Genomic DNA, 22,109 nt, shown 5'->3' with positions numbered 1-22,109 from the left:
GTGCGCTTGTGTGGCCTACCACTTTGTGGCTGAGTCGTTGCTGCTCCTAGACGTTTCCACTTCACAATAACAGCACTTACAGTTGACCGGGGCATCTCTAGCAGGGCAGAAATTTGACAAACTGACTTGTTGGAAAGGCGGCATCCTATGACAGTGCCACGTTGAAAGTCACTGAGCTCTTCAGTAAGGCCATTCTACTGCCAATATTTGTCTATGGAGATTGCATGGCTGTGTGCTCGATTTTATACACCTGTCAGCAACGGGTGTGGCTGACATTGCCAAACCCACTAATTTGAAGGGATGTCCACATACTTTTGTATATACAGTGACGTCGGAAAGGATTCAGACCCCTTAACTTTTTTCACATTTTGTTAGATTAAAGCCTTATTCTAAAATTGATTAAATATTTTTTTCCCTCATCAATCTACACACAATACCCCATAATGACAAAGCAGAAACTGTTTTTTAGAACGTTTGGCAAATGTATATGTATTAAAAAAAACACTAACTAGCTGTAGCGCAATGACTTGAAGCATTGGCTTGAGAAACTATCCCTAACTTCCTTCATATGGACGCAGAGACATACAAATGGTACCCACGAGTTCATCTGACTCTGTGGAAGTATATAAAGGACTCCATTGCTATTGTATCTCTTATGGTACGTTTCATTTAAAGGTGTAAAATTCAGAAATCGCTCTGCCATGTCTTGGTTGCAAAAATTCTAATAGTACCCTTAATTTCAGTTTGTGACAAAACAAGCAATGTATAGTGTAGAGAATCATTGTACCATCCAAACCGCTGTGAAATATATTTTCAATAACCAAAAATATTGTATTGTGTACAAAACCGCAAAATCTAAACTAAAGAAGGGGAAGCATAGAAATAACTCACATAGAAAAGATCTACCACTTCTTAGACTTGCTTTCTATGAGAATGAGATGTATAACTCAAATTTCTATGTGAATTTGGTCAGATCACTCAAAAAGTTACATTTTGCAGCTTTAATTTATATTCAAAATGTTAGCCATGTTCTAGTGGAAGGCTGCCAAATAGCCTACTTTATCTTCATGGCTAACTCACCTGTGTATGCCTACCATCAACTTTCAAGTTGGAGAGAATTTTGCGATGCTAGAGATTCCATCGGATGAGCATGTGCGAGCGCTCAGTCTGCCCGTTAAAGCCATGCAATGCATTTGAGCTTACAATCGTCCACATTTTTACTGCAGCACCTGACCTGAACGCATTGTTGCACTCACCACTAATGAGTTATCACCTAAAAATCGAACCAACTTCACCACCGTCTTGCTGTTTCTATGTGCAATATAAAAATATATTATCTAAAAAAAAATATCTGTTTCATCCACAGAAGTCTGTGGTTTAACTTTAAGCTATATGTCCATTGTCCAATGTTTTGTTTTTCATTGGAAAACAAATGAAACTCAAAGTTAGTCAACTCAAAGCAGCAGGGCAACCACACAGGAATAGGTCAGTATGTCACGGATCCAAGAGCAGAAGCAGCTGTCATGACTTGCCACAGCTATGTTGGGACACAAGAAATGATGTAAATGTCAAGTTACTGTTTTTAAATCATGAAATAGCTTCAGGCACAGAGATGTTGGCTATAATTACATATGTTTGAGAGAATTTGATAGCCACGAGGAGCCACAGAGCACAAAAGGGACATAGTATTGACATTGGAACACTGGACACCAATAGTTCTTATGATCAAGAATAGATAGGTCGGCCTAATTAATTTTCAAACATGCAACTATCCTAAAATCAAGCCTCCTTATATAATAGCTGGCCGAGCACTTAGAAACAGTGTGACACATTGGGGGAATGTATGCTGTTTACAGACATCAGTTAACACTGAACAAACCCCCCCCCCAAAATGATGGACTCCCTCTAACTCCATTGGAGGTATGTATCTGTGTGTTTGGCACGCTAATTAGATGGTTTGTAGGAGGTGGTTTATGGTCCACCTGACACATTAATGAGAAAGAGCTCATATTTAATGGGATTTATCCACTGATTAAATATTCATCCTGAAGGAAGCATGATAGCTGTAGTTGACAAGTAGGCCTACAGTTGACAAGTAAATGACTGTGTGATATGTGTCTTCTTGGTAGGAGGTGGTTTATTTTCCAAGAAACAACTGAAAAAAAACACTAACTGAGGAAGCAACTGGTGGTGTAGAATGGTGAGTAGATTATCATAATATACAGCAATAACATTGAAATGGGACAATGAAAACGTTACCTAAAAAAGTATTTTGTCGTATGGACTGATGAAAAAAGAAAAGGAAGGGTGTCAGTCCTGGACAAGCATTATGATAATGGTATGCTTTCTGTACAACACTATTCCAAAGCTATAGCCCCTTAGAGGACCACAGCGTACCACTGCTCCCGCCACCCACCTCCCACCAATTGCCAGCACAGACTCCAATTACTGGTTCAACTAACAAGCAGTGATGACGCCCACTCTCCAAATTACCAAGACCGCATTTCTAAACAGTGCTTTGGGGAATCAGTTAGACGGCTGTAGGCTGAGCAACAAGCCCATCTCACAGAGAATAATGAAAGGACCTTTTCTCTATTTGTTTCTCTTGATTATATTTCATAACAACCTTTCATATTGGACTGAACTGACTGTACTCCCCAAATGGTTACAATGTGCGACTCACAACATTGAATTCAACTTTACAACAACATAAATCCAACTTGCAATGTGGTTCATTGTGATGTCTACCCAGGGAACCCACCTGTGGAAAATAGTATGTACAGTTGAAGTCAGAAGTTTACATACACCTTTGCCAAATACATTTAAACTCAGTTTTTCACAATTCCTGACATTTAATCCTCGTAAAAATTCCCTGTCTTGGGTCAGTTAGGATCACCACTTTATTTTAAGAATGTGAAATTTCTGAATAATAGTAGAGAGAATTATTTCTTTCAGTTTTTTTTTCTTTCATCACATTCCAAGTGGGTCAGAAGTTTACATACACTCAATTAGTATTTGGTAGCATTGCCTTTAAATTGTTTATCTTGGGTCAAACGTTTTGGGTAGCCTTCCGCAACCTTCCCACAATAAGTTGGGTGAATTTTGGCCCATTCCTCCTGACAGAGCTGGTGTAACTGCGTCAGGTTTGTAGGCCTCCTTGCTCACACACGCTTTCTCAGTTCTGCACACACATTTTCTATAGGATTGAGGTCAGGGCTTTGTGATGGCCACTCCAATACCTTGACTTTGTTGTCCTTAAGCCATTTTGCCACAACTTTGGAAGTATGCTTGGGGTCATTGTCCATTTGGAAGACCCATTTGCAACCAAGCTTTAACATCCTGACTGATGTCTTGAGATGTTGCTTCAATATATCCACATAATTTTCCATCCTCATGATCCCATCTATTTTGTGAAGTGCACCAGTCCCTCCTGCAGCAAAGCACCCCCACAACGTGATGCTGCCACCCCCGTGCTTCACGGTTGGGATGTTGTTCTTCGGCTTGCAAGCCTCCCCCTTTTCCCTCCAAACATAACAATGGTCATTACGGTTAAACAGTTCTATTTTTGTTTCATCAGACCAGAGGACATTTCTCCAAAAAGTATGATCTTTGTCCCCATGTGCAGTTGCAAACCGTAGTCTGGCTTTTTTATGGCGGTTTTGGACAGTGGTTTCTTCCTTGCCTTGCGGCCTTTCAGGTTATGTTGATATAGGACTCGTTTTACTGTGGGTATAGATACTTTTGTACCGGTTTCCTCCACCATCTTCACAAGGTCCTTTGCTGTTGTTCTGGGATTGATTTGCACTTTCCAAACCAAAGTACGTTCATCTCTAGGAGACAGAACACGTCTCCTTCCTGAGCGGTATGAGGGCTGTGTGGTCCCATAGTGTTTATACTTGCGTACCATTGTTTGTACAGATGAACATGGTACCTTCAGACGTTTGGAAATTGCTCCCAAGGATGAACCAGACATGTGGAGGTCTACAATTTTTTTTCTGAAATCTTGGCTGTTTTCTTTTGATTTTCCCATGATGTCAAGCAAAGAGGCACTGAGTTTGAAGGTAGGCCTTTAAATACATCCACTAGGTACACCTCCAATTGATGCAAATGATGTCAATTAACCTATCAGAAGCTTCTAAAGCCATGATTTCATTTTCTGGAATTTCCCAAGCTGTTTAAAGGCACAGTCAACTTAGTGTATGTAAACTTCTGACTCACTGGAATTGTGATACAGTCAATTATAAGTGAAATAATCTGTCTGTAAACAATTGTTTGAAAAATGATGTATGTCATGCACAAAGTAGATGTCCTAACCGACTTTCCAAAACTAGTTAACAAGAAATTTGTGGAGGGATTGAAAAACGAGTTTTAATGACTCCAACCTAAGTTTCCGTAAACTTCTTACTTCAACTGTAACTGTACTGACAATGAATTGTCTCATGTCCCTCAGTGAAGATATGAGTGAGACGTAAATGTTGACTCCTCTGAGATAACTCCTCTCCATTTTAATCAGAAACTAGTCATTGACAAAATTACTACATTGTGTCCACTATGCATTAGTCAAACTTGGCCAAAGACTCTCAATCTTAAAAACAACAAGACAACATTTTAAAACGTTCAATCTGAAAAGAATCACCCAAAACCAGTTTACATCTCTGCATATAATTTCTAAATCAGTACAATGAAAATCTGAAGGTAATAATGGATACTGTAGACAATACACACATTGCACACCCTGTTATGTAATTAGTTCATAAACTTCTATGGGAGAAAAAGTAACTGCTTTCTCATTTAAAAAAAAGGTGATTCCCTTTTAGTGTAAAACATTGACATGTCTTTGTAAGTACAGTAAAGTATGCAGTATTAGTATAAAGTAGAATATTGGATCCATGTATAGATTTTTCCCTATAAATTACATTAATTACCCCATTCAATCAAAATCTCTTATGAAAAGGTTTAGATACAGTGCATTGGGAAAGTATTTAGACCCCTTGACTTTTCCACATTGTTTCTCTGACATGCACTGTCAACTGTGGGACCTTCTATAGACAGGTGTGTGTGTGCCTTTCCAAATCATGTCCAATCAATTGAATTTACCACAGGTGGACTCCAGTCAAGTTGTAGAAACATCTCAAGGATGATCAATGGAAACGGGATGTACCTGAGCTCAATTTCAAGTCTCATAGCAAAGGGCCTGAATACTTCTGTAAATAAGGTATTTCAGTTTTATATAAGGCATTACAGCCTTCGGCCATGAGGTCGAAGGAATTGTCCGTAGAGATCCGAGACAGGATTGTGTCGAGGCACAGATCTGGAGAAGGGTACAAAAACATTTATGCAGCATTGAAGATCCCCAAGAACACAGTGGCTTGCATCATTCTTAAATGGAGAAGTTTGGAACCACCAAGACTCTTCCTAGAGCTGGCCACCCGGCCAACTGAGCAATTGGGGGATTTTTTTTTTTTTTTAATGATTTAACCTTTATTTAACTAGGCAAGTCAGTTAAGAACAAATTCTTCAGAGATCTACATCTGAAGGCCTGGTACAAGCAAAACATCTCTCCAACTACAGACACCAGTGTCTCTGGTCAGGCAGTTTCTGTGCCCTCAAAAACACCTTTTATGCCCAAGTCCACCTTTTGTCCCATCGTCCAGAATGCCACACTAAATACATTTGTCAAGAAGGTAAATTTTGATGTGGAGAATCTGTTTAAGGGTAAAATTGACTCTAACCAAACACAACGTAGTCTTTCTAAGACAGAGAGGGATGCAATTCAATCATTGTCCAAAAATGGACGATTGTGGTTAAAAAAAGCAGACAAAGGTGGTGATACAGTAGTGTGGAGGAAAGACAAATATGTGACAGAAGCCTACCGTCGATTAGATAATGATGAATTCCACCAATCTCTTACCTTCAACCCTACAGAGGACCTAAAAACTGAATTGAAAGGGATCCTCACAGAAGTTAAGTAGAATGGCTACATTTCAGACAATGAGTTCAAATTTATTTTCAATGGCAGTCCACGTATGGCTTCTTTTTATCTTCTTCCAGAAGTCCACAAGAATGTTGAAACCCCCCCAGGCCGACCAGTCATTAGTGGTCATGAAAGTCTGACAGAACCCATCTCTACATACATTGATTACTTTATTAAGACTTTTCTGCCGTCACTCCCAGCCTATCTTCAAGATACCACAGATGTGTTGAACAAAATTAAGGAATTGACCATTATAGGTACAGATTCCTTTTTAGTCAGCATGGATGTGGAGTCTCTATACACCACCATTGAACATGAACAAGGATTGGCAGCAATGGACCATTTCTTGAGTAACCGGCCTGAGACTGAGATGCCTCTAACAGAATTCATCGTCTCACTGACTGAATGGACTCTTAAAACTTCTAATGGCTGGGGGCAGTATTGAGTAGCTTGGATGAATAAGGTGCCCAGAGTAAACTGCCTGCTACTCAGGCCCAGCAGCTAAGATATGCATATTATTAGTAGAGTTGGATAGAAAACACTCTGAAGCTTCTAAAACTGTTTGAATGATGTCTATGAGTATAAAATAACTCATATGGCACGCAAAAACCTGAGAAAAATCCAACCAGGAAGTGGGCAATCTGAGGTTTGTAGGTTTTCAAGTCTTTGCCTATCCAATGTACAGTGTAAAATTTGGTCCGATTGCACTTCCTAAGGCTTCCACTAGATGTCAACAGTCTTTAGAACATTCTTTCTCCGTCTTCTACTGTGAAGGGGGAGAGAATAAGAGCTGTTTGAGTCAGGTGTCTGGCAGAATGCCATGAGCTCAGTCAGGCGTGCGGCCGTGAGAGTTAGCTGAGTTCCTTTTCATTTCTAAAGACAAAGGAATTCTCCGGTTGAAACATTATTGAAGAGTTATGTTAAAAACATCCCAAAGATTGATTCTATACATCGTTTGACATGTTTCTACGAATTGTAATATAACTTTTTTGACTTTTCGTCTGGGCTAAGTGCCTGCGCCTCTTGAATTTGTGAAATAAATGCGCGAACAAAAAGGAGGTATTTGGACATAAATGATGGACTTTATCGAACAAAACAAACATTTATTGTGGAACTGGGATTCCTGGGAGTGCATTCCGATGAAGATCATCAAAGGTAAGTGAATATTTATAATGCTATTTCTGACTTCTGTTGACTCCACAACATGGCGGGTATCTGTATGGCTTGTTTTGGTGCCTGAGCGCTGTACTCAGATTATTGCATGGTGTGCTTTTTCCATAAAGCTTTTTTGAAATCTGACACAGCGGTTGCATTAAGGAGAAGTATATCTTTAATAATAACATCTTTGTCTTTCAGGACCGTATTTTTAAACAGGTCAAAGGATGTGCCATGGGAGCTTGCTACAGCCCTTCCTATGCTGGTTTGTACTTGGGTAAATGAGAAAATGACTTCATTTTGGATCCTTCTAATAACCAGTTCTTTGACCGGATTATATGGTGGGGACGCAATATTGAAGATGTTTGCCTGTTCTGGTCCGGCTCAGAAGATGAACTTATTTCCTTCCACCAATACCTTAACAGCATTAACCCTAACATCAAACTAACGACGGAGTACAGCAAGGATAACAATCATTTTTGGACCTTGACATCAGTAAAAAATGACAAAGGTTGTCTCCACACATCAATCTTTAGGAAGCCTACAGATGGGAATAACATTCTGGAGGGCAGACAGCTTTCACCCCAAAAGGCTAAAAGAGAACATTCCATATGGCCAATTCCAAAGAGTCCGCAGAATTTGGATCAGGAAACAGTGTCAAATCTGCTGAATTGCAGAATCGCTTCTTGAATCGGGGCTACAGCGCTCAGGTCCTGAAAGATGCAGGTATAAGGGCCGGACAACTTGACAGAGAGAACTTGTTGCGAAGGGGAGTGCCTCGTGATACATCAGAGAGTGCACTTTGTTACAAAATACAGCACTGAAGCAGAGAACATTAAAATAATCTTTAAAAATAATTGGGGAATCATCCAAAGAAATATGCTACTACGCCAAGTCTTCCCAGAACCACCAGTCATAAGCTTTAAGAGATATCCTACCCTAAAAGACAAATGTGTCCACAGCCATCTCCCTGGTGACTCTCAAAAAACTTGGCTAGATGACAAACCCAAGGGTTCTTCTAAATGCAACCATTGCAGAAATATTGCACAGATAAAGTATATTGTTGACACAGCTTCTAAAATGGAGTATCACGTCAAGCATTTCATTAACTGCAAAACCACTTATGTCATCTACAGATTGGAATGTCCACAGTGCAATGTGTTCTACATTGGACGGACAAAGAGACGCCTTCAAGACCACTTAGCGGAACACAAGTACGCCATACGGCACTACAAGTCCTTACACAATGGCAACCCTGCCTCCCTACAAGCTATGTGTATTGATCATGTTCTGGCCTCAATTAGAAAAGGGAACCGTCTTAAACTGCTGAACCAAAGAGAACGTTTTTGGATTTACAAACTACAGGCCACTAAGTACCCTGGTTTAAATGAAGATATGAATTTCTCACCTTTCCTGTAGGGTCGTGATAGGTCCATTTGCTGTCATCTAGTGGACATTTTGCTCTATTGCCCTCAGCTATGTTTAGACTGTTATTGTCCATGTTTACTGTGTTCTAGTGTACTATGAAATAGATTGCTTTCCTATTCTTGGCACTTTTCCCAGTCATATTTAAGGTTAGAACTACCTTTCTAGGCATTCTGAAGCTTCTAGCTTGGAGTTGAATTATTTGATGACATATCTACAGTATTTCACTTTTTAATGTGTATAGTACTGCTTACTAGGTGTTGTCCAATCAGTTTTGTAACCACTCCCTCTTCAAATTAGGGCTGATTGGAAAAAGCTGTTCAAAAGAGGACATTGTCAGGGAGTACAAAGACATTATAATACAAAGGCCATGCAGCCGAAACGCGTCAGATTTTTAAAACTTTGTTTCCACTGAACATGCCATACAAATAAAGGCATTTTAATTAATTATCTGAAGAATCCCTTGGTCCTCCTTTCTTTTTGATAACCAATTTACCCCTTTTACCAAAGAGCACCTTGAGCCTTATGACTCGACCTGACTTGATACTCTCCCTAAACCCAAATATTAAAAATTATGCTATTAAAAAAGTGTGCAGCTCATCAACTCTTCATTTAATGGTTTACAGTTTGAATCGGACAGCAGCCAATCAAATTGTGCCAGCTGAGAAAAAGTTGTGCGTGGCAATGCAGAGGAACGTCGGCGGGTGAATTCAGATGGAGCCCTTGGAAAGATGATACCCCAAATTATTATTTTCAGATATAAAGACAACGCTGTATTAACAAAAAACGGATTGCAACTTGCAAAACATGCGGGAAGAAAATTACAGATGGAGCTTTGTTCGACATTTGAAGCTGCACAAAGAAAGGTAAGTCGTGGCTAATATAGCCGACAGCTATATATTTTATTACTTTACTAGTGTATCATGTAGGCAAACGTAATGTTAAATCAATGAGCCTCCACACAGTCAGTCAGTGCGGGAACGTGATCATTGCACCCAAGATTGAGCTACAACTGGCTAGGCAGTTGGTAGCCTGCTGTCTACCAAAATCTACTATTGTGTACCTTAGCAGCGCTTCCCTTCCTCCTCTTTTTTCCTTTAAGAACAAATACTTACTTACAATGACGGCCTACCCCGGCCAAATCCGGACGACTCTGAGCCAATTGTGCGCCGCCCTATGGGACTCCCAATCATGGCTGGATGTGATACAGCCTGGAATCAAACCAGGGACTGAAATGCAGTGCCTTAGACCGCTGCGCCACTCGGGAGCCTAAGAGGGTTTTATAAATAAGCATCAACCAGTAGGTCTTGCGATGGGTATACAGAGATGACCAGTTTACAGAGGAGTATAGAGTGATGTGATGTGTCCTATAAGGAGCATTGGTGGAAAATCTGATGGTCGAATGGTAAAGAACATCTAGCAGCTCAAGAGCACCCTTACTTGACGATCTATAAATTATGTCTCCGTAATCTAGCATGGGTAGGATGTCAAGGCTCAGGAGAAGACCCAGATGCAGACAGTTTCGAAGTAACAAAAGTTTATTACAAAAACGGGAGGGCAGGCAAACGACAGGTCAAGTGCAGGCAGAGGTCAGTAGTCCAGAAAAGAGTTTGAAAGGTACAGAACGACAGGCAGGCTCAGGGTCAAGGCACGCAGAATGGTCAAAAACCGTGAAAGCTAGAAAACAGGAACTAGAGACAAAAAGGAGCATGGGAAAAAACGCTGGTTGGCTTGATGAAACAAAACGAACTGGCAACAGACAAACCGAGAACACAGGTATAAATACACTGGGGATAATGAGGAAGATGGGCGACACCTGGGAACGGGGGTGGAGACAAGCACAAAGACAGGGGAAACAGATCATGGTGTGACATAGGATGGCCATCTGAATCAGGGTTAGTTTGTCAGCTGGGGAGAAAGAGGAGTGATTACGATAGAGGAAACCAAGTCTAGATTTAACCTTAGCGCCTGCAGCTTTAGTATGTGCTGAGAGAAGGACAGTGTACCGTCTAGCCACACTCCCAAGTACTTGTATGAGGTGACTACCTCAAGCTCTAAACCCTCAGACCAGTGGGGAGAGGGGCATTCTTCTTACCAAACTACATAACCTTGTTCTGAACACCTCCAAAACAAAGGTTAAGGGCAGAAAAAGCTTGTTGGACACTAAGAAAGCGTTGTTGTAGAGCGTTTAGCACAAAATCCGGGGAGCGGCCAGTTGAGTATAAGACCACATCATCTGCATATAAATGAATGAGAGAGCTTTCTACCGCCTGAGCTATGTTGTTGATGTAAATTGAGAAGAGCATGGGGTCTAGGATCGAGCCTTGGGGTACTCCCTTGGTGACAGGCAGTGGCTGAGACAGGAGATGTTCTGACTTTATACACTGCACTCTTTGAGAGAGGTAGTTAGCAAACCAGGCCAAAGACCCCTCAGAGACACCAATACTCCTTAGCCAGCCCAAAATAAGGGAGAACGGCCTGGATCAAGGAGGTGACCAAGAACCCGATGATCACTCTGACAGAGCTCCAGAGTTCCTCTGTGGAGATGGGAGAACCTTCCAGAAGGACAACCATTTATGCAGCACTCCACCAATCAGGCCTTTATGGTAGAGTGGCCAGAAGGAAGCCACTCCTCAGTAAAAAGCACACGACAGCCAGCTTGGAGTTTGCCAAAAGGCACCTAAAGGGCTCTCAGACCATGAGAAACAAGATTCTCTGTTCTGATGAAGCCAAGATTTAACTCTTTGGCCTGAATGCCAAGCGTCACGTCTGGAGGAAACCCGGCACCTTCCCTGCGGTGAAGCATGGTGGTGGCAGCATCATGTGATGGGGATGTTTTTCAGCGGCAGGGACTGGGAGACTAGTCAGGATCGAGGGAAAGTTGAACGGAGCAAATTACAGAGAGATCCTTGATGAAAACCTGCTCCAGACCTCAGACTGGGGTGAAGGTTCACCTTCCCAACAGGACAACGACCCTAAGCACACAGCTAAGACAACGCAGGAGTGGCTTCGGGACAAGTCTCTGAATGTCCTTGAGTGGCCCAGCCAGAGCCTGGACTTGAACCCGATCGAACATCTCTGGAGACCTGAAAATTGTTGTGCAGCGACGCTCCCCATCCAACCTGACAGACCTTGAGAGGATCTACAGAGAAGAATGGGAGAAACTCCCCAAATACAGGTGTGCCAAGCTTGTACCCACAAAGACTTGAGGCTGTAATCGCTGCCAAAAGGTGCTTCAACAAAGTACTGAGTCAAGGGCCTGAATACTTACGTAAATGTGGTATTTCCTGGGTGGTTTTATTATACATTTGCAAACAATTCTAAAAACGTGTTTTGTATTTGTCATTACGTGGTATTGTGTGTAGATTGATGAGGGGAAGAAAACATTTAATCAATTTCAGAATAAGGCTGTAACGTAACAAAATGTGGAAAAAGTCAAGGGGTCTGAATACTTTTCCGAATGCACTGTAGATATGGGGGTGATGAAGTGCCGATTTGTTCCCTTTGCATCTCCAATGGGTATACCGTAGGTTTCCTGGTCTTTGTCCTGTGAACAGGCACAATGTTTTCCCCACAGATGAGTCAGTGTAATGATGGATCTCTGTACTTCAGTAGACTGCTGTGTAGTCTCATTCTCTAACTTCTGCCTCCATCTGGACGAGAAGGGTGGAATTGCGGCATTTCTGTATCTGCAGGAACACCTCTTTATACTTATATTGGTCAATTTTAAGCTAGAACAACGTTGGATGCCAGCCGCCGATAAACCCAACAGAAGAAGGGGCGGGGGTGACAACGGTATCCAGCTTGCCGTATACCGGTAAACAATGCCCCCACCTGTTGGCACTGTTTTCCTGCAGTTCTGTTAATGACGGTGAGGGCAGGTGTTCGCTCCAGCTAGCTAGCAAGTAGGACTCTGGGAGGTGGGGTCGAAAACTCAGACAATACTTTTATTTCCCTTTCGACCACATTCAAAAGTGTCACAAGCATGACGGTGTCATGTTTGAGGGTGGAGAGTGAAAGGGGGGTGTTCCTGCAGGCTGCAGTTGCACACTATTGATCTGGACAGAAGCACTATGAGGAGAGAACAATTATAGGAAGGGGATAGAAAACTCAGATATTATATTCAACCAGTGTGCCCATGTTTGAGTGCTGTTGTGCGGAAGGCCCATATCAAAATGAGATGTAGTTCCCATATGTTGACACTAGAGGGAGGCGTGGCTTTATTTTAGGGCGTAAAACATTTTGTGGGGCAAAGACCAAATTTGCAAGTAGCAAATACAAGTCTAAATATTTCTGGAATTAGCAGCGCCAGCTTGTCGGAATAAAAAGCGAAGAATATTAGTTAAATGCTCTCAAGCTGCCGACTGGTTTTCACCCTTCACCTGATCACAAAAAAAACTTCACCTGTCTATAGAGCAGATCTCCCACTGTTTAAATGATATTCCAGTGAGACTGGAATAAAGAGCAGTAAATTACAACACCACCACCATACCCTCCAACACACCCAATAACCAGATACTGCAACCTCACAAATAACAGTCGCAATCCTCTGCTCAGACGTTGCATTTATCAACCAATTGTTGTGTGCCACGTCATCGACTGTCCTGTCAAGGCACCAGTTTGCTTTAACATATTGATTCATTGATACTTAAAATAACTATCCAGGCGTTGTAAAGATCTGGCATGCGTCAGCAACTTCTAAACAGGGGAACACGGCCAACAATTTATTTGGACGCTTACGTTGGCGGATACCAATAGGCCAGATAAGGAGGGCGCAAAAGGAAATTGCTGCTGCTAAGGACACACAACCGGTCACAATCACTACGGTAGAACCACACATTAGTCGCATTCCCCTGCACAGACGTTGCATGCATCAACCAACGGTTGCGTGTCACGTCATCGACTGTTGCCGTCTGGTACCAGATTTCTTTTACACGTGATGCTCTTAGCTGATACTTAAAATACCTATCCAGGCGTTGTAAGATCTGGCATGCATCAGCAACGCCTGGGCAAAGGAACACGATCACTGCCTGAACAGCTATCTTGTGAACGTATACAACACAGAGCAACACAGTTACTCATAAAGTTGCACCCTGGTTTTTATGGAACGCCGTGTGTCTTTGTGTGTCAAATAAGATACAAGTCAAATAAGCTTGTTGACCAATTAGGACCTAAATATGACTGCACACCAGATAATAATTTAACACGTTCATTATTTTTTTACGTAGTTATTACACATAGATTACACTATCACTTGTATTTCAGCGATCCACGGATACGTATGCTATGATGCTGGTAAAGTGGTGTGTCCCTGCAACTGCCGCACTTCAGCGCAGACACACTTCTCCAAGCTCTGGGAAAATGCTGGTCATAAAAAAAAGCTAGCTAGCTGATGGAAACAATGTTCTAGAAAAACTAACATCTGTTTCAGTAGCTATATTTAGCTAGCTAGCCATTTAGTTAGGTGTCATAATCTAAAATACCCCCGATTTATGACAGTTCTTATTTGATTAATGATGGTCAGACCCACCTATGTGAAACTAGACACAATAAGGATTAGTCACAATAGTGGAATTTTCGGTTCGCCTTCAAAATAAAACTATCATTGACAGTGATGCAAATGATTACAAATAGTGCCACAATTGAACAGATCACACTAAACGAGGTTGGAATGTTGTTATATAAATTAATCAAAAGACAATAAAGTATTAATTTGGCAAAAATCTGTTAATCGCACTGTGTCGCACTGTATTAGACTTTTAGAATTGCATTGGGGGCATGCCTAGTTAAATAAAAGGTTAAATTTATAAAAGGTTAAAATGCAATCACTGTACAGCCTTACGTATGAATTGTGGATCAATGACATGGGGTACCAGTTTACTCATTGACACCCACAGAACATTAGCGTCGTAGCTCTTATTGCGGGACTCTGAAACCACTGTGAAATGAGCCACGTTTATTTTACCAGTCAACCGACTGTATTGAACACTATTCCAGAGGAAAAACAATACAAACCTGGATGATTTGGAGTCTGAAAACTCTGAGGACTATGGGAAAAATAACTTAGGTACTGAGTGGACTGATTCCCCATTTCATTCATCCCAAATCCTTAGGTAATGCTGTACATAGCAATATGAATGGCAATACGCACAATAGGCTGACTGGGGAGGTGATTTCACACAGCTAAAGTCCTGCAATAAGAGCTACGATGCTAATATTTGTGTAAGCTCCTCACAGTTGTGCTCTGTGGGTGTCACCGAGTAGACTGATACGCCATTTCATTGCTCCACATTCCAACACTCGAACCTTGTTTAACGTTATCTAGTCTAAATGTGGCATGATTCCATCAATACTAACCATTTGCATCACTTTCAAACGTGGACTTTTATTTTGAAGGCAACCCCCAAATTCCTATTTTCTGGCTAATCCTTATTGTGGCTACCTTGTTAAGAATATTGATAATGACTGCAGTTTCTACTGGTCATTGTTTTCAGTCTGCTTGCATTGGTGCCAGTTAGGATGGTATCACGCTGAAGCTAGCTAGCTACCCACCCCCAGGAGTTTCTAATAACATCTGTATTAAAGATATTTCAAACATTTTTGATCCTGCTCTTATTTCAAATGCTCACACAGACATTTTCCCATTCGATCGAACAAATATAATATTGCCTTATTACCAACGCGATATTGTAAACACATTGCGGCTGGTGTGTGTGCTTGTTTTCATACTTATTTTTTGTACATCATTGACAGTGCTACTGATTGTAGTGGTGGCGCTTGGCTTCTACGTGCAAATTCAGCACACCCAACATTCTATAATAAAATTGTGTTATTTGACGTGTCAAATTAAAAGCTTATTTGATGCATCAAATAGTCTTATTTGAGGCGTATATTTTTTCGACACGGGGGAGGTATTCGTGTACGAACCAATGGGAAGTGCTAGAGGGGGCGTTCTAGCAGTAACCAATGGGATGCTGAAGGGGTGGGGGATGTTCATGAAGGAGCCAATGGGATGTTCGAGGGGGGCGTACCTGCAGATTGCCCCGCATTGTGGGCTGCAGTTGCACCCTATTGCTTGTAATAATAATTAGATAGAGGACTCATTATAGATATAACCCGTTTTAGCTTGGCCATTACGATTGGGGGCTTCCACCATTTTAAAGTAGTCACCAGGGTGGTGATTCCTATGAGTTGGGAGCAGTCAGCCAATGAAGAAGAAAATGTACTACTTTAAAATGCCCATTCTGTTACAGATGCTATAATGACACATATATACCTCTATCTCTGTGGCTTGTTGTTCACACGCTATCTGCCCTTTCATTGGCTATAATGGTCCCACCAGATCCGCCAACGTAAGCGTCCAAATTCCATCTTTGAAGACATGTATTTCCATTGTTAGAGCGGTCAATCGAATATCCTGTCAATAGAGCTAAGGATAACTTTCTTCATTGCGCTAGGCTACTCCAAAAACACACAACATTCCTAGAAAGATGAAACCAGCAAAATTATGATTAGCCTACATCAAGCTGTTCCCCTGCTTGATCAGCTGAAACAATTTAAAATAGGACCTAACTTGGAGGTAGTGTCACCTAATCCTAAAACAAAATATACTTTACGCAGGCTATGAGTCTCAACCTGCACGCACAAGCCAGAGATGCCTATCCACAGGAAAATTACATTTTCAGTGAGTGCACATGCCTTCAATGCCACTTGTCAAAATGAAACCCATGAATGTGATGGTTCTCCACTTTTCATTTCCAGGCCTGTAGAAACCAATATCATACCATCCAAGTGCAGACTAGGATACATATAGTAATCTAGTGTTAAAATGCTTGAACCCTTGCATCAACCTGGACTCAGATGTAGACGTAACATTGTAAATGTAAATCCAGGACATGCCAATGAGTATATATTACTTTTGTTATGGTATGTATTAATTTGTTGATGTCCATCCATTTTGTAAGTACCCTGATTTCTGCAAGACAGCGATAGTGGGGATAGTTAGAGGAACAGATCAGTCTGGTCCAGACTCACTTGTAGGGATGCAGGATCTGGATTATGATGACACCAATGCCATTGGCCACCTTATCTGCAAAGCTAATCTCGACATACACAAAAGCCCCACTTTGCTGCCAAACCAGGTCACAATTCCTGTTCCTCTAACTCAGTGATCACCAATCTTTGAGTCAAGATCACTTGGAGTCAAAATGCAAGCCACGATCACTCAGATTTGTTAAAAACATGACTTAAAAAACATAAGCCTCTGCAACCTTATCCAATTAAAAACAATGAGCAATGAGGTTTGTGCAGTAGGCTCTAGACCCAATACATTATCACTGCCTATTGGCTATTCTTGAATTGCCCTACCAATGTTCTTTACAGACCATTTCAAAATGGTAAATTTTTTAATTAGGTACATGAACACAGGTAGTAGATCATTTGCTGTATTGCTTGTGAGGCACAGCTAAGTGAGCATAATAATTAGCTTATTTTTGGGGGTTTAACTTGACTGATGGCCTGCATCTGATGGTCAGTCTGAGGGAGCAGCGATGAGGCTGCCTCTTACCAGACTCGTCGCGCACTAGCGACTCCTGTGGCGGGCCGGGCGCAGTGCACGCTGATCAGGTCGCCAGGCGTACGTACGGTGCTTCCTCCGACACATTGGTGCGACTGGCTTCTGGGTTGGATGTGCATTGTGTCAAGAAGCAGTGCAGCTTGGTTGGGTTGTGTTTCGGATGCATGGCTCTTGACCTTCACCTCTCCCGAGTCTGTACGGGAGTTGCAGCGACGAGACAAGACTAACTACTCCCATTTGGTGGGAGAAAAAAAAAGACAAGTCGCACTGCATTATTTCTGCCTCCTGCACCAATTCATGTTGTTACTCCTATGACCAGAGAAAGTGAAATATTCCTCTATATAAAAGAAAAAACAAGCAGATATTAATAACAAGCTTACCGGAACACTTTGCTATACTCATTCATTGCAGTGCTAGTTGTAGCGTGTGGAATTAGGGAGAAAGCGCATTTTATGGCTAATAAGTGTTGACAGTAATGAATAACAACTTAAACATTAACTTACACATAGAAACAGCAGCTCTTAGCTCTATTCGTTGCGTCTCTCTCTAGTCATAGTTTTAACGTTTTAAAATCTCATAGTATCAACTTTACTGTGCATTCAAGGCTTCTTTTGTACAGTCTATGGTCTACAGGCTATTACGGACTACAAAAGAAAACCAGCCACGTCGCGGACACCGACATATTGATTCCAGACAAACTAAACACCTTCTTTGCCCGCTTTGAGGATATTACAGTGCCACCGACACGGCCCACTAACAAGGACTGCGTCCCTCCCCACCACCACCGTGGCTGACGTGAGTAAAACACTTAAACGTGTTAACCCTTGCAAGTCTGCTGGCCCAGATTGCATCCCTAGCCACATCCTCAGAGCATGCGCAGACCAGCTGCCTGGGTTTTTTCCCGACATATTCAATCGCTCCCTATCCCAGTCCGATGTCCCAACATGCTTCAAGATGGCCACCATTTTTCCTGTACCCAAGAAGGCAAAGATAACTGAACTAAATGACTATCGACCCGTAGCACTCACTTCTGTCATCATGAAGTGCTTTGAGAGACTTGTCAAGGATCATATCACCTCCACCTAGACTAATTTCAGTTTGCATTCCGCACCAACAGGTCCACAGACGATGCAATCGCCAACACATTGCCCTATCCCATCCGGACAAGAGGAATACCTATGTAAGAATGCTGTTCATTGACTACAGCTCAGCATTCAACACCATAGTACCCTCCAAGCTGGAGGCCCTGGGTCTCAACCCTGCCCTGTGCAATTGGGTCCTGGACTTTGAAGGGCCGCCCCAGGTGGTGAAAGTAGGAAACAACATCTCCACTTCGCTGACCCTCAAGACTGGGGCCCCACTAGGGTGCATGCTCAGCCCCCTCCTGTGCACCCTGTTCACCCATGACTGCGTGGACATGCACGCCTCCAACCTCAATCATCAAGTTTGCCAAAGACGAGACAGTCTACAGGGAGGACGTGAGGACACTCGGAGTGTGGAGTCAGGAAAACAACCTCTCACTCAATGTCAACAAAACAAAGGAGATGATCGTGGACTTCAGGAAACAGCAGAGGGAGTACTGCCCTATCCACAACGAAGGGACAGTAGTAGAGGAGGAAAGTTAAGTTTCTCAGCGTACACGTCACAGACAAACTGAAATGGTACACCCACACAGCCAGTGTTGCGCAACAGCGCCTCTTCAACCTCAGGAGGCTTAAGAAATTTGGCTTGTCACCTAAAACCCTGACAAACTTTTACAGATGCAAAACTGAGAGCATCCTGTTGGGCTGTATCACCGCCTGGTACGGCAACTGCACCGCCCTCAACTGCAAGGCTCTCCAGAGGGTCGAGCGGTCTGCACAATGCATCACCGGGGGCAAACTACCTGCCCGCCAGGACACCTACAGCACCCGATGTCACAGGAAGGCCAAAAAGATCAAAGACATCAACCACCCGAGCCACTGCCTGTTCACCCCGTTACCATCCAGAAGGCGAGGTCAGTACAGGTGCATCAAAGCTAGGACCGAGAGACTGAAAAACAGCTTCTATCTCAAGGCCATCAGACTGCTAAACAGTAATCACTAACTCAGAGGATGCTGCCTACATAAAGACTCACTAATCACTTTAAACAATGCCACTTTAATAAGAATGTTTACATATCTTACATTACTCATCTCATATGTACATACTGCATCTTATACATCTATTGCATCTTGCCTATGACGCTCGGCCATCGCTCATCCATATATCTATATGTACATATTCTTATTCCATCCCTTTAGATTTGTGTGTATTAGGTCCTTTTTGGGGAATTGTTAGATTACTTGTTAGATATTGCTGCACTGTCGGAACTAGAAGCACAAGCATTTTGCTACACTCCCATTAACATCTGCTAACCATGTGTATGTGACCAATTTTCTTTTATTTGGCTCGAGGAAACTGTGCAGACACAGTGATCTGAGCTATCTGATTGGCCAGTGGTAGGCCTATAGGTGCACTCGAATTTGCTCTCTGGGCTTGTTCTACCTTCAGACAGATGAAATAGATAAAAATGGGAACACTTTGCCTTCCCGGCATTAGGGCTGCCGAGTCAAGTGCACCTACCGCCAACATGGTGAATAAATGAATAAAAATACATTTTTAAAAAGGCATAAAAAAAATTAAAAAAATTACAGACATTTTTGGTGATCGCGATCAACCGGTTGGTGACCACTGCTCTAACTCATATGATACAGTACATGGCCAAAAGTATGTGGACACCTGCTCATCGAACATATTCCAAAATCCTGGGCATTAATATGGAGTTGGTCCCCCTTCGATGCTATAACAGCCTTCACTCTTCTGGGAAGGCTTTCCACTAGATGTTGGAACGTTGCTGCGGGGATTTGCATCCACTCAGCCACAAGAGCATTAATGAGGTCGGGCACTGATGTTGGCGATTAGGCCTGGCTCGCAGTCGGCGTTCCAATTCATCCCAAAGGTGTTGAGGTCAGGGCTATGTGCAGGCCAGTCAAATTCTTCCACACTGATCTCGAAAAACCATTTCTGTATGGACCTCGCTTTGTGCACGGGGGCATTATCATGCAGAAACAGGAAAGGGTCTTCCCCAAACTGTTGCCACGAAGTTGGAAGCACATAATCGTCTAGAATGTCATTGTATGCTGTAGTGTTAAGATCTCCCTTCACTGGAAGCCCGAACCATGAAAAACAGCCCCAGACCATTATTCCTCCTCCACCAAACCATACTTGGCACTATACAGTAGGCACCATGCATTGGGGCAGGTAGCATTCTCCTGGCATCCACCAAAACCAGATTCGTCCGTTGGACTGAGATGGTGAAGACTGATTCGTCACTCCAGAAAATGAGTTTCCACTGCTCCAGTCCAATGGATGCTTGGCATTGACCATTGTTATCTTAGGCTTTCATGCGGCTGCTCGGCCATGGAAACCCATTTCATGAAGCTCCCGAGAAAGTTATTGTGCTGACGTTGCTTCCAGAGGCAGTTTGGAACTCGGTAGTGAGTGTTGCAACCGAAGAGAAACAACTTTTATCCGCTGTGCGCTTCAGCGGTCTCATTCTGTGAGCTTGTGTGGCCTACCACTTCGCGGCTGAGCCGTTGTTGCTCCTAGATGTTTCCACTTCACAATAACAGCACTTACATTTGACCTGGGCAGTTCTAGCAGGGAATACATTTTACGAACTGACTTGTTGGAAAGGTGGCATCCTATGACAGTGCCAAGTTGAAAGTCTCTGAGCTCTTCCGTACTGTCAATGTTTTCACATAGAGATTGCATGGCTGTGTGCTTGATATTTTTACACCTGTCAGCAACAGGTGTGGCTGAAATAGCCAAAACCTCTTTTGGCCATGTAGGCAGGGTATGTAACGAATTACAAGGTTAGCTAACATGCAAAGTAGCTAAAAAGTAGTAAGTTTGTTTTTGTCTAAAGTAACCTGTCTTATGTAACCCTACCATACTAATTTGAGTGTCCTGGTTTTACGTTTACTATGTTACATCTAGTCTATGAGACCAGGCTGCTTGTGTGGGTGGTAAATGTGTGTTACCAAAAGGGCTTTTTTCTCTTTTATTACACACATGGTGAGTCAGGTATATGTAGTCCAGTTCTAGCCTAATACTAATGGCAGTTGAACAGGCTAAGCCTTCTACACTATGTTTCACTTCCCCATCTCACTTCGCTCACATAACACGTCAAGAATGGAGGTTAGTTCGAACTCCAAACAAGACATGACCAATACCATACAGGTTGATCAACAGCATCGCGATTACAATCAGTGATATTTTCATATTGAAAAAGTTTAGCATAATTTGAGTAAAGCATCGTGACAAATACTGCACCAGAGCTCACACCGCACAATCATAATGGAGATTTGCCCTGTTAAGAATCAGAATGACCATAAGTATAAAGCTTCTTGTATTGGTGAAACTCATATCCATTCTGTTGCATTGAATATTGTATCACTTGAATATTGTATCACCAGAGCACTCACAGTATAGCCAGGGGTTAAACTAGGAGGAAATGAATTGGAAAAGAGTTCTACCAGCATGGTGGCAGACAGCAAATAGTGGGAATCAAATAGATTAGATTTTTTTTTTAAGTTTTGGGAAAACAACCAAACTGGAAACAGTTCCACTACATGTTAAAATCCCAATTAAAAACTCATGGGTATTGCTATTTACAAAAGAGACTAATTATTTCCTTAATTTAACTTTTTAGCCCAATATGTCTCCCCTGCTCTTCTTAGTTTGAGACGTTTATAAAAATGTACATAGCTGCTATTGATATTTCCATATTTTTTTAGCAACCCTACTACCCCAATGCCCTCATGTTAACATCTGCAGGGAGAAAAAAACAAAAAAACAGAGCATGTATGACTGATCTCATGACAACAATACATTCTGGGTCACATGGCATTGACTCATAAGCACAATGATGACACAAGCATATAGAATGCTATTTTA

The sequence above is a fragment of the Salvelinus alpinus genome, chromosome 6 (assembly GCF_045679555.1).
Source record: "Salvelinus alpinus chromosome 6, SLU_Salpinus.1, whole genome shotgun sequence".
NCBI classification, from domain to species: Eukaryota; Metazoa; Chordata; class Actinopteri; order Salmoniformes; family Salmonidae; genus Salvelinus; species Salvelinus alpinus.
This window is presented reverse-complemented; position numbering follows the sequence as displayed.